Below are 14,436 nucleotides of genomic sequence, written 5' to 3'. Positions count from 1 at the left end.
TAGGTTTCTCAAGAGGCAGTTCAGGTGGTCTGGTATTCCCATCTCTTTCAGAATTTTCCACAGTTTATTGTGATCCACATAGTCAAAGGCTTTGGCATAGTCAATAAAGCAGAAATAGATGTTTTTCTGGAACTCTCTTGCTTTTTCCATGGTCCAGCAGATGTTGGCAATTTGATCTCTGGTTCCTCTGCCTTTTCAAAAACCAGCTTGAACATCTGGAAGTTCACATTTCACGTATTGTTGAAGCCTGGCTTGGAGAATTTTGAGCATTATTTTACTAGCGTGTGAGATGCATGCAATTGTGTGGTAGTTTGAGCATTCTTTGGCATTGCCTTTCTTTGGGATTGGAATGAAAACTGACCTTTTCCAGTCCTGTGGCCACTGCTGAGTTTTCCAAATTTGCTGGCATGTTGAGTGCAGCACCTTCACAGAATCATCTTTTAGGATTTGAAAGAGCTTAACTGGAATGCCATCACCTCCACTAGCTTTGTTCGTAGTGCTACTTTCTAAAGTGCACTTGACTTCACATTCCAGGATGTCTGGCTCTAGGTGAGTGATCACACCATTGTCATTATCTTGGTCTTGAAGATCTTTTTTGTACAGTTCTTCCGTGTATTCTTGCCACCTCTTCTTTATATCTTCTGCTTCTGTTAGGTCCATACCATTTCTGTCCTTTATCAAGCCCATCGTTGCATGAAATGTTCCCTTGGTATCTCTAATTTTCTTGAAGAGATCTCTAGTCTTCCCCATCCTGTTGTTTTCCTCTATTTGTTTGCATTGATTGCTGAAGAAGGCTTTCTTATCTCTCCTTGCTATTGTTTGGAACTCTGCATTCAAATGCTTATATCTTTCCTTTTCTCCTTTGCTTTTCACTTCTCTTCTTTTCACAGCTATTTTAAGGCATCCCCACACAGCTTTTTTGCATTTCTTTTCCATGGGGATGATCTTGATCCTCGTCTCCTGTACAATGTCACGAACCTCAGTCCATAGTTCATCAGGCACTCTATCTATCAGATCTAGGGCCTTAAATCTATTTCTCACTTCCACTGTATAATCATAAGGGATTTGATTTAGGTCATACCTGAATGGTCTAGCGGTTTTCCCTACTTTCTTCAATTTCAGTCTGAATTTGGCAACAAGGAGTTCATGTTCTGAGCCACAGTCAGCTCCTGGTCTTGCTTTTGTTGACTGTATAGTGCTCCACATTTTTGGCTGCAAAGAATATAATCAATCTGATTTCGGTGTTGACCATCTGGTGATGTCTATGTGTAGAGTCTTCTTTTGTGTTGTTGAAACAGGGTGTTTGCTATGACCAGTGCATTTTCTTGGCAAAACTCTATTAGTCTTTGCCCCGCTTCATTCTGTAATCCAAAGCCAAATTTTCCTGTTACTCCAGGTGTTTCTTGACTTCTACTTTTGCATTCCAATCCCCTATAATGAAAAGGACATCTTTTTTGGGTGTTAGTTCTGAAAGGTCTTGTAGGTCTTCATCGAACCATTCAACTTCAGCTTCTTCAGCATTACTGGTTGGGGCATAGACTTGGATTACCGTGATATTGAATGCTTTGCCTTGGAGATGAACAGAGATCATTCTGTTGTTTTTGAAATTGCATCCAAGTACTGCATTTGTACTCTTTTGTTGACCATGATGGCTGTTCAATTTCTTCTGAGGGATTCCTGCCCACAGTAGTAGATATAATGGTCATCTGAGTTAAATTAACCCCTTTCAGTTCATTTTAGTCACTGATTCCTAGAATGTCAATGTTCACTCTTGCCACCTGTTATTTGACCACTTCCAATTTGCCTTGATTCATGGACCTGACATTCCAGGTTCCTATGCAATATTGCTCTTTATAGCATCGGACCTTGCTTTTATCACCAGTCATATCCACAACTGGGTATTGTTTTTGGTTTGTCTCCATCCCTTCATTCTTTCTGGAGTTATTCTCCACTGGTCTCCAGTAACGTATTGGGCATCTACTCACCTAGGGAGTTCCTCTTTCAATATCCTATTATTTTGCCTTTTCATACTGTTCATGGTGTTATCAAGGCAAGACTACTGAAGTGGTTTGCCATTCCCTTCTCCAGTAGACCACATTCTGTCAGACCTCTCCACCATGACCCTGTTGTCTTGGGTGGCCCCATGGGCATGACTTAGTTTCATTGAGTTAGACAAGGCTGTGGTCCGAATGTGATTAGATTGACTTGTTTTTTTCAAATATCTTATTTCTATTCAAATTTTCTCACAAATTTGTTATATTTCTATAGTTAGTTCAAATTTTATATATTCAGTTTCATACACATATACATAGTGAAATATTTATTACAGTCACTCTAGCTAACATATTCTTCTTACATACTTACCATTTTTTAGTGTGTGTATATGATAATACTAGAATTCTATCCACAGAAAATTTCCACTGTTCACCACAGTATTATGGACTGTAGCCATATTATACATTAGCTCTCTACACTTTTTTATCCCTACTGATTTTAGAATCCTTGGTTGACTGTGCCTGGAAAAATCATTATTGTGATGTTTGCTTAATAGTGATTTAGGGTTTTTTTTTTTAATTCCTTCTACATAATATAAATTTTTCTTTAATAAAGAGCTACCTCTCCTCTTTCCTATATTTGATTGAATTATTCATATCTATACATACTCATTAATATTTATCTTATGTTATATGGTCTAAAGGGCTTCCCTGGTGGCTCAGAAGGTAAAGAATCTGCCTGCAATGCAGGAGAACTGGGTTCGATCCCTGGGTTGGGAAGAGCCCCTGGAAAGGGAAAGGGCAGCCCACTCTAGTATTCTTGCCTGGAGAATCCCATGGGCAGAGAAGCCTGACAGGCTCCAGTCCATGGAGTCACAAAGAGACAGACATGACTGAGCAACTAACACTAACTAACTAAAGGGAAAACAATTAAGGCAGATAAAGGTCATGAAGAAAGAGGAAGTCCATAATGTGATGACTACTGGCAGGTGCTTGGGAAATAGCGACAGAAAATGCTGAGTGGTTCACAGATTTTGCAGGCAGGTCATCTCCATAACAGGTCAAACTATCAGACTGTGAGTAAAGACAGAAGACTTTAGCTTGGTAGGCAAGAGAAAAATATTGGATATTTTTCAGCACTAAATATCATTTTTATAATTTTCTCTTAAGATAATCAGGCTTTGATGTGAGAGATGAATTGTTTAAATGTTTAAGGGAATTCTAAGAAGATGTAGGAATTAGTGAAAGGCAAAAACTTTTCCTGTTTCCATTTAAGAATCATTTCTTGATTATCCACTGAATGCTGAAAACAAATATAATGCATATGACATCATCTACATTCCCAAGGAATTTTAGTGTAAAAGACCAAAAGCAACTATATGATTATGATGACAGAAATAGGCTGAGAATGCTACACTCTACCATGAAAATGGAACAAGGATTCCTGGCCCAGATTGGAAGGGAATTAGGGGCAAGTCTTACTACATTAAGGTTTAAACAGAGAATAGTTTTGGAGTTGAATTGGACCCTGTGGGGAGAGTGCATTCTGTCTAGAAGGAAAAGATAATAATGTAAGTGAGATTATGGCATGCACAGAGAAAATTTCAATTTGAGGTCTGTGGCTAGAATTTAGAAGACAAGAGATAAGAAAAGAGTTTTAAAGTTAGCAAAGCTGTGGAGAATCTACAGTCTATACTTCTTCCTGTAGGATATTAAAAAAACATATTCAGGGGACCCATTTGAGGTCACTGTGAAGTAGGTAGACAGGAAAGAGGTTGTATGTCTTATCTCCTGGCTGAACTTCAAATAACTGGGTTGCTGAAATTATTTTTCATTTGAGGCTAAAACTTATTTTTTGTTGAAGTTAAAATTTTGTTTGCAGGGCTTATTATTCCTACCGGAAGAGTTTGTAAACTACTGTGCAATAATGAAAGACTACTGGGAGTAAGTAAGCATAAGGTAAGACTGAGGAGTCAGAGTGAAATAACTGGTACTTGAGCACTTGAACAGAAATTGCAAACTGAGAAGGAAGAAAAAGTGTGCCCACATGGTCACTTATACTAGTATTCAGGAAAACAGTAATTAAAAGAACAGAAAAACTGCTTTCTTTCTATTAGTAAAAGTAAAAAAAAAAAAAAATGGCAATATTGACTTTCATATAAGGAGTTGAGCAAGATGATGTACTTCTAGAAACCATATATAATGTTTCGTGCATTCTGGAAAGCAGACCAATATTGCTTACTAGATCATTATAAATAGTAAGTGTTGACACAGTAAGTATACATTTAAATGCTTATTCTCAGGAAAATATTAGGGGTATGAGCAAGTCTTACATTACATAAGATGGTGGCAATCCATTTATATCATAAAAAAGTTAACCTGAAAATCAAACAATAGCCATCTAAGTAAATATGACTGCACATAAATACAGAGGTATACTGTAAAACTATTGAAATAAACATTAAACTTTTAATATGGAAAATGCTCCCAGTATTTACATCTCTGTACTTTTGTCCCACTATTGAGGACTCTTCCTCTGAAATGCTGACATGGAAAATTCTATCCTGGTCCCCACCACTATCTTCCCCTTACCATAGTTTTGTTTTTGTTCAATTCTGTTCTGGTATATTAATTTTTGTTGTTTTTTATCACCTGTCCTTCTCACAACGGAATGTGCGCTCCATGAAAGCAATTGATTTGTGTTATTGGAGCTGAGATCTTGGTGTCAAGAACAGTGCCTGCAAATATAAATATATATGAGCAGAATAGGGCTTTCCCAGGTGGCTCAGTGGTAAATAACCCACCTGCCAATGCAGGATATGTAAAAGACACGGGTTCGATTCCTGGGTCAGGAAGATACCCTGGAGAAGGGCATGGCAGTCCACTCCAGTATTCTTGCTTGGAGAATCCCATGGACATAGGAGCCCCGTAGGCTAAGTCCATGGGGGTCACAGAGTCAGACATGACTGAAGCGACTTAGCATGCATGCATGTCCAAAATAAATAGTTCTTAATTATATATAGTTGGACATCAAATATGCAGGCATCGGTAAATAACACAGAAAGAAATATTAAAAAATGTTCTCACTAATTATATTTGAAATTATGAGCATTTTTGTTCTATCATGTTTAGATATAACAAGATTTTCAAAGAAAGAATGAATGCCTTTGGTTGGAGGAAAAAGCAAAACAGACTAAAATTTTTTTCTGATCTTAGTGTAATGAGGGGCACTTTGAAATCCATTATGAAGATTAGGAGTTAATAGAATTAAAAAATGTTGCAAATGTGTACTAAGAAATGGCAGAGATAAAGACTATGATTTTAGTCTTGTTAAAATATCCATGATATTATGCAAATTCAGTGATTAGGGCACTGATTTTTCTTTAGGTTTCCCAGAGATCTCCCTGCACTTGTTGGATGCTTTATCTTATGCTAACACAGAGAGGAGAACAGGCAGAGAATGGCCATGCCTGAGCTGTTCCCACTTTTGTGGAATCACTGCTTTTGGTTTCTCTCCCAGTCTTTTTCCTCTGAACCTGGTAAATATGGTCTTTCCTTAAACTGTGGTCTGTACAAACCTAGACTTTGTGTGTTATCCTGGGCTTACTTTGGTTTGTGGAATCTTAGAAATATTGAACAGAAAAGAAAGACATTATCTGATTCTACCCTGCATTCAGAATTTTCACATTGGAAATTTCCATGTGGCTCACTTCTAACAAAAGACCATGGGGCTGAATCTGTGTTTTTATGTTTTACTATCTGTGAATATTGTTCCCTCATGGAGCTATAGGAAGAATAGAGTTTCCAATGTGTGTATCTTGGCCAAATTCTATGTAATATAATTTTTAGCCTTTTAGTAGTTTTAATAAGAAAGAAAACTCAATTATTTAGATATTATTTCAAATATATTTTCATATGAAAGTTTAGTTTGCTAGATGTACTTATTTATATCAGATATTTTATTGTGAGTGAATTTTAATTTAATGGTGCAGAAGAGGATATAGAGTGAGGATAAATCTTGTTCATAGATACACATAAGACAGGAACTTTTTAATTGTTTTAACAAAACCCTATTCATTACACATGCACTATGAGTCAAGAATAGCTTGGATAAAGATTTGAATCACAAATTTGGGCATACTTAGAGAAAGAGATTGAATTCCACAGACAAACACAGCATTGACAAAAACACTGTAGAGATATAATCTTGCCTCAAATCAGGCCTAATAATAATAACTTCTTCCCCATTTCAATACATAGAAATTAACAAAAATATTTTAATAAGGCAATTAGGTTAATAAAATGCATATTTTACTTAAAATTTTAACTAATAAATACATATAGTCATTATCAAAAATTCTCCTTGAAATAAAGTCTTAGCATGAAGCTGGTTCAATATTGCTATAGCTAAAAACTACTGAATTTTGTAACTGACTATCACATTGAATGATTTCTGTTTCAAAAATGTATTGAGGGTAAGAAATTCTTTTCTCCTGCATAATATAACCTTCAATTTCATGAAGATGTTAAATTCATCTTTAGATGATTCAGATAGATATGACTTGTGTGAACGTTCTACCACCTGAAAGTATCAGTTACTACCTGCAACATATCTCTATTTGAGTGTCTTATTAGAGTCATATCTGACAGATACTTGTCCACAAATGAAATTTTAGTGTGAGATGTTAGTTAGGAACCTCATCTCCATTACCTGAGATTTTCTCCAAGCAAAAGAAGGAAGGAAGGAACTGTCAGCTCAGCCATCATTTTTAGAAAGCAAAATATTTAAAGCATGAAGCAAATAGGCTAGCAGGAATACAAAAACTCCTGAGGTGCACTAGAGTAAGGGAAATCTCATTTTCCAAAAATTTCAATAGCTTTCACTGCAAATTAATATATTTCATTACTGGGAATATTTTACTTTCAAATGTAATTGATATGGCTCATGGTTTACTGCCAGCTACACTTTCACTGTGGCATAGCTGCTGCTTATAATGACATTCTGCAAGGAGACCACTGACACTAGTACTTTGTCTTCCATAACAGCACTCAGGGGCATATTTTCAACACAGAATGAATCAGGAATCACACCCATAACTTTGAGAATGTGATGCTGAAAATTAATTCCACTGAGTTCTAACCAGATGGTTCCTCACTCATAATCTAGAATAATTTATTGTGAGAAGCCATTTACACTTGAGAACTGATTATTATTTATGTTAAATCACAAATTAACATGGCCATATAAATCAGCTTAGGAAAATAAGTGATTCTCCCACATTCTAAAAGAAATAAAAACAAAATTAAAACAGGAAAACATTAAGGCAGAGATCAGGCAAGGAATTACCTGAAGCATATACTATTGAGTTAACCAAAAAAAAAAAAAAAAAAGGATGAGGTAATATAAGGAAAAAAAGACTTAGAGATAGAAGTCATCTCAAGAAAAATCCTGCCATGAATACACTTTGACTGTAACTGCCGTAAATATATGAGATAACTGAGTGTTTGCTTTCTCAGAAACAGAATTAAAATAACACAATTCAATGTGAATGAGGTAGCAAGGCATATATAAGACTTGAGTTTCCAGAGTATCTAAAGCATTCTTATTTTTTCTACAAATTGGGAATGTTAACAATCGAATGTCACAAACAAACTTGAATGGAATATTTAGCCACAAGCTTGGGCTGCATGACTTGAGATTAATTGGGAATGTATTCATTCATTCAAAAAATACTCATTATATACCTGCAAGCACTTGAGCAGGCACTTGGATACATCAGAACAAAATAAGGTGATATCTAATGTTAAGTATTAGTGGAGACAGACAGAATTAACAAAATAAAACTGGTATAATATAGAATATCCAAGGTTGGTAAATGCTGTAGAAAGAGATAAATAAGGTCAGGGGTGTATAACTAGGGAAGAGGGAGGATGTGGAGGATGAAGGTGTAAGGATGTATCTTTGTGAAATAAGGTGGTCAGGGTATGCCTCCCTGAGAAACTGACAATTGAATAGAGACTGAACTGGGGTTGTTGACCATATGCGTATCTGGGGAAAGAGTGATCCATACAGAGGGAATAACTGAGGTAGAGTCCCTAAGACAGGTGTAAACCTGGCATGTTCCAGGAATGTCAAGGAAGGCTTTGTCTGCATACTGAGAGAGGGTTGGGATGGGTGGTAAGAAAATAGGGACTATGCCATGTAGGGCCTTACAGGAAATACAACCTGAAGTTAAAAGGGAGTGAGCAAAAGTGTTATGCCATGATTTGCATTTCAAAAAGTCATTTGGCCTATAAAGACTGGCAGGTAGGAGTAGCAGTAGAATCAGGGAAACCTCTTTGAAGGTAATTCCAGTGACCGCATGGTAACCTTGGTGGCAGCAAGCAGTAGAAGAGCTTGAAATGGTCAGTTCCTGGTTACGGACAGTTCTGATGAACACGGATGATACAAATATCAGCCCAAGTAACTGGAAGTATGGCCACTGCCTCATGTGAGACTGCAAAGAGATGAAAAGTGAAGCCTGTTTGGCAAGAAAAGCAAGTTCATTTGGGGCACACAGGGTATGAGACAGTTATTCAGCATTTGAATAGCAACAGTAAGTGTGAATCTCCAATTTGAGTGTAGATTTGGGGAGCAACACCTGGACTAATGAGGTACACTTCAGTAATGTGAGCATGGGTTAATTCCTGCATTTAATTCCAGAAGGCGGGATGAGGCCACCAAAGGACAGATGCAAAGAAACATAGACAATAAAAAGACCAAGTTCCCAGAAAGGAGGTTTCTCCATTGAAATTGCCATTTCCTGTATTTCTGGGTTAAAATCTATAAAGAAATCCAGGTAGCTAATTATACTAAGAAATACCTCATATTAAATAAGCCATTCACATGAAAAGCACTGTACAAATCATTTCAGTAGTGTTCCAGCTCATAATTCTATAATTCAAGAGAAGAATAATGTTAATAGGGATAACTAAAAAGCTATCAAGAGCAAGGTAAGATCATGTTAGGAGTATAATATAGATTGACTATGTTGGAAAAGAATGCTTCCTTAAATTTAAAAGAACATTGTACAAAAGTGAGAGTACCTCACAACTATGATTAGAATTATCTACAATGAAAGTTAACCTTTGTATTACAATAAAATCACAACTGTAAGGATAGTAAATGCTAAAAGTTAATATCAAGTGAAAAAAGTATTTTCATACTGTTTACACTCAAAAGATATTAACATAAACAAAATGTGAATGTTAATCAGCGCAAATCAAATTTCCAAGTCTTGTCCTATGGGTTTTAAATTTAAACAAAAATTATATGAAATAGTCAACAGCTTTTTCCTGAATGGAGGGAGAACAGGGAAGCAGCTGTATGGAACTTAGCATTCTGTACTTGACTTAGAGTTGAGTGTTTGTACTAAGTGAATATTTGGTACTGCAGTTACTATAGGTACTGATTAAAGAAATCTACTTATTTCTCCCAGAAACAGGAATTTGTCTTTGTGCTTTCTACACCATTTATGTAACATCTAAGTGAACTGTCAGCTTTGTGCAATGGGACAGGAGACTTCGTTTTAATCAAAGTCCAAAATTTAAAAAAAAAAAAAAATTGAGCTCTAAAATATTCTGACTCCTGTGAGCTTCCTTGCTGGCAAGGGGGGAAAGCTGTATTTATTTTTCTAGTATTACACTGATCTACTGAAGAAGTTAAATCTACTCTGTAACCTCAAATTGTCAGATAAATCTATGGCATTTTATTCTACTTCCAAAATTATTAATGAAAGAAAAATTTGAATTTATTTCTCTGAAAAACGTAGATTTCTCTCCTCCTAAAAATGCTGTCTTATCCTACAAGCAATTATAAAGACATATTTGCTATAAGTCACAAGAATTATTAGTGATACATGTGGTGGGAAACCAGGTATGGAATAAGCATCAGCCGTGGCTTTCAAGTAATATAAAATAGAAATGTAATCAGCTATTACAAGAGAGCTTTTAGGGAAAGTTTCCAAATAGAAACCCAGTGCCCAAATAACTTAATTAACTTTGTGTGGGATCAAATCCATCACTCTTAAGCACCTGTCACATATAAGCATTGCCCAGAGTGAGGTTCAATAAATGTTTTGTATTAATGCCAATATTATTTATGCCTCCATATTACAATATCTAGGGAAATAAAACATTTGCTATATTAAAAAGAAACTTTCATAATTGAACTAGCAACTACTGTGATATTAAAATAAAACTAATATTGAATGTGAAAAATGGGGGACATACTAAATGGTTTATTAGGGGTTAGAAACATAAAGATACTTCTCTGCAACACTGTTGCCCTCTCCATATTTCACTATGAGGTGGAAAGTTCTGTCACATTCCATAAATGCCTTCACAATCATTCATGACTTTGCTGGAAGCTAAGCCTGAAAAACCATAAAGCACAGTTGTTTCAGAGTTATTCACAAAATACTTTCATTTATTCAATAAAATCAGATTTGGATTTCTTGATGTCCTAAATTATATGTCCAAGTATAAGTCACCATGCCATCTTTCAAGATGAAGTATGCTGTTTGAATTCTCCAAAATCAAAGGTGGAAAGTATTAAAATAATAATGCAAGCCCAGGCTATTTGACTGTAAACTCCATACTCTTAAACACAGCATTTTAATGGGGATAAAAAATAGAAACAACAATTTTGAATTCTAGGTGTATTCAAGTCTGCTGTAACAGCTGGTTTCATATCTCACTGAGATAGTGAGTGTGCTTTGAGCATGATACAATTCAGATTTAGGGATTGTGAGTTTCTATGGCATTGATTTATCATAGAACTCATTTTTCAAAACTGATACTTAGAGCAATGTAAACTGATACAACATGAGAAACATTGGCAAAGTTATAATAATAAAAGACTTTAACAGCCATTTCGACTGTTAAGTGGGAAGTAGGCTTTCTAAGGCTATACACTGAAGTCTGGGGCTCTGTGGACAAATGTATGTGTAAAGCATCCCATTTCGGGGGAGTTTTTATTATGTTAACTGAAGTATTTTGCAAACTGAAAATGTAAGCAATATTTACAACCCACATTTTCATGCACCTGTGTTTTATGTATATTTCAATTAATCAAAACAAATCTAGGCATCTTTATCACAATTTTAATAGGAATAAAGAGCTTAAAAATTTATTTAAGTTGTTCAGGGCCACACCATTGCTCAAGAGTGGAGTCAAAATCAACTCTTAATTATGTGCCTCAAAACTTAATGCCTTATTTAATTTAGCAGGATATTTTAGTGAATTTTGCTTCTCAAAATTTTGATATGAATCTCTGCAAAGGCAAAAGCTGCATCAAAGTAGTTGGCTTTAGGACATTCTTCTTCGATGGTGTTTAACATCATGATGTCCTCAAGGCCTATCCATGTTGTCAAAATGGCAAATGACATTCTTTTTTATGGCTGAATAATATCCATGATACATATATACACTGCATCTTCTTTATCCATCCATCCACTTATGGACAGTTAAATTGTTCCATACCTTGGCTGCCATGAATAGTACTGGAATGAACATGAGGATGCATACGTCTTTTTGAATTAGTGTTTCCATCTTCTTCAGATAAATACCCAGAAGTAAAATTGCTGGATCATGTAGTAATCCTATTTTTAATTTTTGAGGAGCTACTATACTGTTTTCCATAGTAGCTACACAGGTTTGCCTTTCCACCAACTGTGCATGAAGGATTCCTTTTTCTCAACATCCTATTCAACATTTACCTCTTGCCTTTTTGTTAATCCTAAAGGAAATCAGTCCTGAATACTCATTGAAAGGACTGATGCTGAAACTCCAATACTTCGGCCACTTGATGCAAAGAACTGACTCATTGGAGAAGACTGACCCTGATGCTGGGAAAGTGTGAAGGCAGGAGGAGAAGGGGACAACAGAGGATGAGATGGTTGGATGGCATCACCAACTCAATGAACATGAGTTTGAGTAAGCTCCAGGAATTGGTGATGGACAGGGAAGCCTGGTGTGCTGCAGATCATGGGGTCACAAAGCGTCAGACACGACTGAGGAACTGGATTGAACTGATTCTAACAGACATGAGGTGATTTGCATTTCCCTAATAATTAACAGTGTTCAGCACCTTAATGTGTACCTTCTGGCTATCTGATATCTTCTTTGGAAAAAATGTATATTCAAATCTTCTGCTCACTTCTTTTTTTTTTTTTTTTTTAGTTGTCCTCACTTTATGTTTTTTCTTTTATTTAAATTAATTAATTTTTATTGGAGGCTAATTACAATGTAGTGGTTTTGACCATACATTGACTTAAATCAGCCATGGGTGTACATATGTCCCCTATCCTGAGCCCCCTCCTACCTCCCTCCCCATCCCATCCCTCAGGGTTGTCCCAGTACACTGGCTTTGAGTGCCCTGTTTCATGCATCGAACTTGGATTGGTGATCTGTTTCACATATGGTAATATACATGTTTCAATGCTACTCTCTAAAATCATCCCACCCTCACCTTCTCCCACAGAGTCCAAAAGTCGGCTCTGTATATCTGTGTCTCTTTTGCTATCTTGCATATCGGGTCATCATTACCACCTTTCTAAATTCCATATATATGCAATAATATACTGTATTGTTGTTTTTCTTTCTGACTTACTTTATTCTGTATAATAGGCTCCAGTTTCATCCACCGCATTAGAATTGATTCAAATGCGTTCTTTTTAATAGCTGAGTAACATTCCATTGTGTACATGGACCACAGCTTTCTTATCCATTCGTCTGCTGATGGACATCTAGGTTGCTTTCATATCCTGGCTATTATAAACAGTGCTGTGATGAACATTGGGGTACATGTGTCTCTTTCAGTTCTGGTTTCCTCAGTGGGTATGCCCAGCAGTAGGATTGCCGGATCATATGGCAGTTCTATTTCCAATTTTTCAAGGAATCTCCACACTGTTCTCCATAGTGGCTGTACTAGTTTACATTCCCACCAACAGTGCAAGAGGATTCCCTTTTCTCCAACATTCTCTCCAACATTTATTGCTTGTAGAATTTCTGACAGCAGTCATTCTGACTGGCATGAGATGGTACCTCATTGTGGTTTAGACTTGCATTTCTCTGAGTGATGTTGAACATCTTTTCATGTGTTTGTTAGCCATCTGTATGTCTTCTTTGGAGAAATATCTGTTTAGTTCTTTGGCCCATTTTTTGATTGGGTCATTTATTTGTCTGGAATTGAGCTGCCTGAGCTGCTTGTATATATTTGAGATTAATTCGTTGTCTGTTGCTTCATTTGCTGCTCAGTTCAGTTCAGTCACTTAGTCTTGTCTGACTCTTTGTGACCCCATGAACCACAGCACGCCAGGCCTCCCTGTCCATCACCAACTCCAGGAGTCCACCCAAACCCATGTCCATTGAGTCGGTGATGCCATCCAACCATCTCATCCTCTGTTGTCCCCTTCTCCTCCTGCCCCAATCTTTCCCAGCATCAGAGTTTTATCCAATGGGTCAGCTCTTCACATCAAGTGGCCAAAGTACTGGATTTCAGCTTCAATATCAGTCCTTCCAATGAACACCCAGGGCTGGTCTCCTTTAGGATGGACTGGTTGGATCTCCTTGCAGTCCAAGGGACTCTCAAGAGTCTTCTCCAATGCCACAGTTCAAAAGCATTAATTCTTCGGCACTCGGGTCTTTATAGTCCAACTCTCACATCCATACATGACCATTGGAAAAAACATAGCCCTGACTAGATGGACCTTTGTTGACAAAATAATGTATCTGTTTTTTATTATGCTGTCTAGGTTAGTCATATCTTTCCTTCCAAGGAGGAAGCGTCTTTTAATTTCATGGCTACAATCACCATCTGCAGTGAATTTGGAGTCCAGAAAAATAAAGTCAGCTCATTTGCTATTATTTTCTCCCATTCTGAAGGCTGTATTTTCACCTTGCTTATAGTTCCCTTCATTGTGGAAAAGTTTTTAAGTTTAATTAGGTCCGATTTGTTTATTTTTGCTTTTATTTCCATTAATTTGGGAGGTGGGTCATAGAGGATCCTGCTGTGATTTATTTCAGAGAGTGTTTTGCCTATGTTTTCCTCTATTATAGTTTCTGGTCTTACATTTAGATCTTTAATCCATTTTGAGTTTATTTTTGTGTATGGTGTTAGAAAGTATTCTAGTTTCATTCCTTTACAGATGGTTGACCAGTTTTCCCAGCACTACTTGTTAAAAAGATTGTCTTTTCTCCATAGTTTTATTCTTTCCTCCTTTGTTAAAGGTAAGTTGTCCACAAGTGCATGGATTTATCTCTGAGCTTTCTATTTTCTTCCATTGATCTATGTTTCTGTCTTTATGCCAGTACCATACTGTCTTGATGTCTGTGGCTTTGTAGTATAATCTGAAGTCAAGCAGGTTGATTCCTCTAGTTCCATTCTTCTTTCTCAAGACTG

The sequence above is a fragment of the Oryx dammah genome, unplaced genomic scaffold (genome assembly GCF_014754425.2).
Source record: "Oryx dammah isolate SB20612 unplaced genomic scaffold, SCBI_Odam_1.1 HiC_scaffold_24, whole genome shotgun sequence".
NCBI classification, from domain to species: domain Eukaryota; kingdom Metazoa; phylum Chordata; class Mammalia; order Artiodactyla; family Bovidae; genus Oryx; species Oryx dammah.
This window is presented reverse-complemented; position numbering follows the sequence as displayed.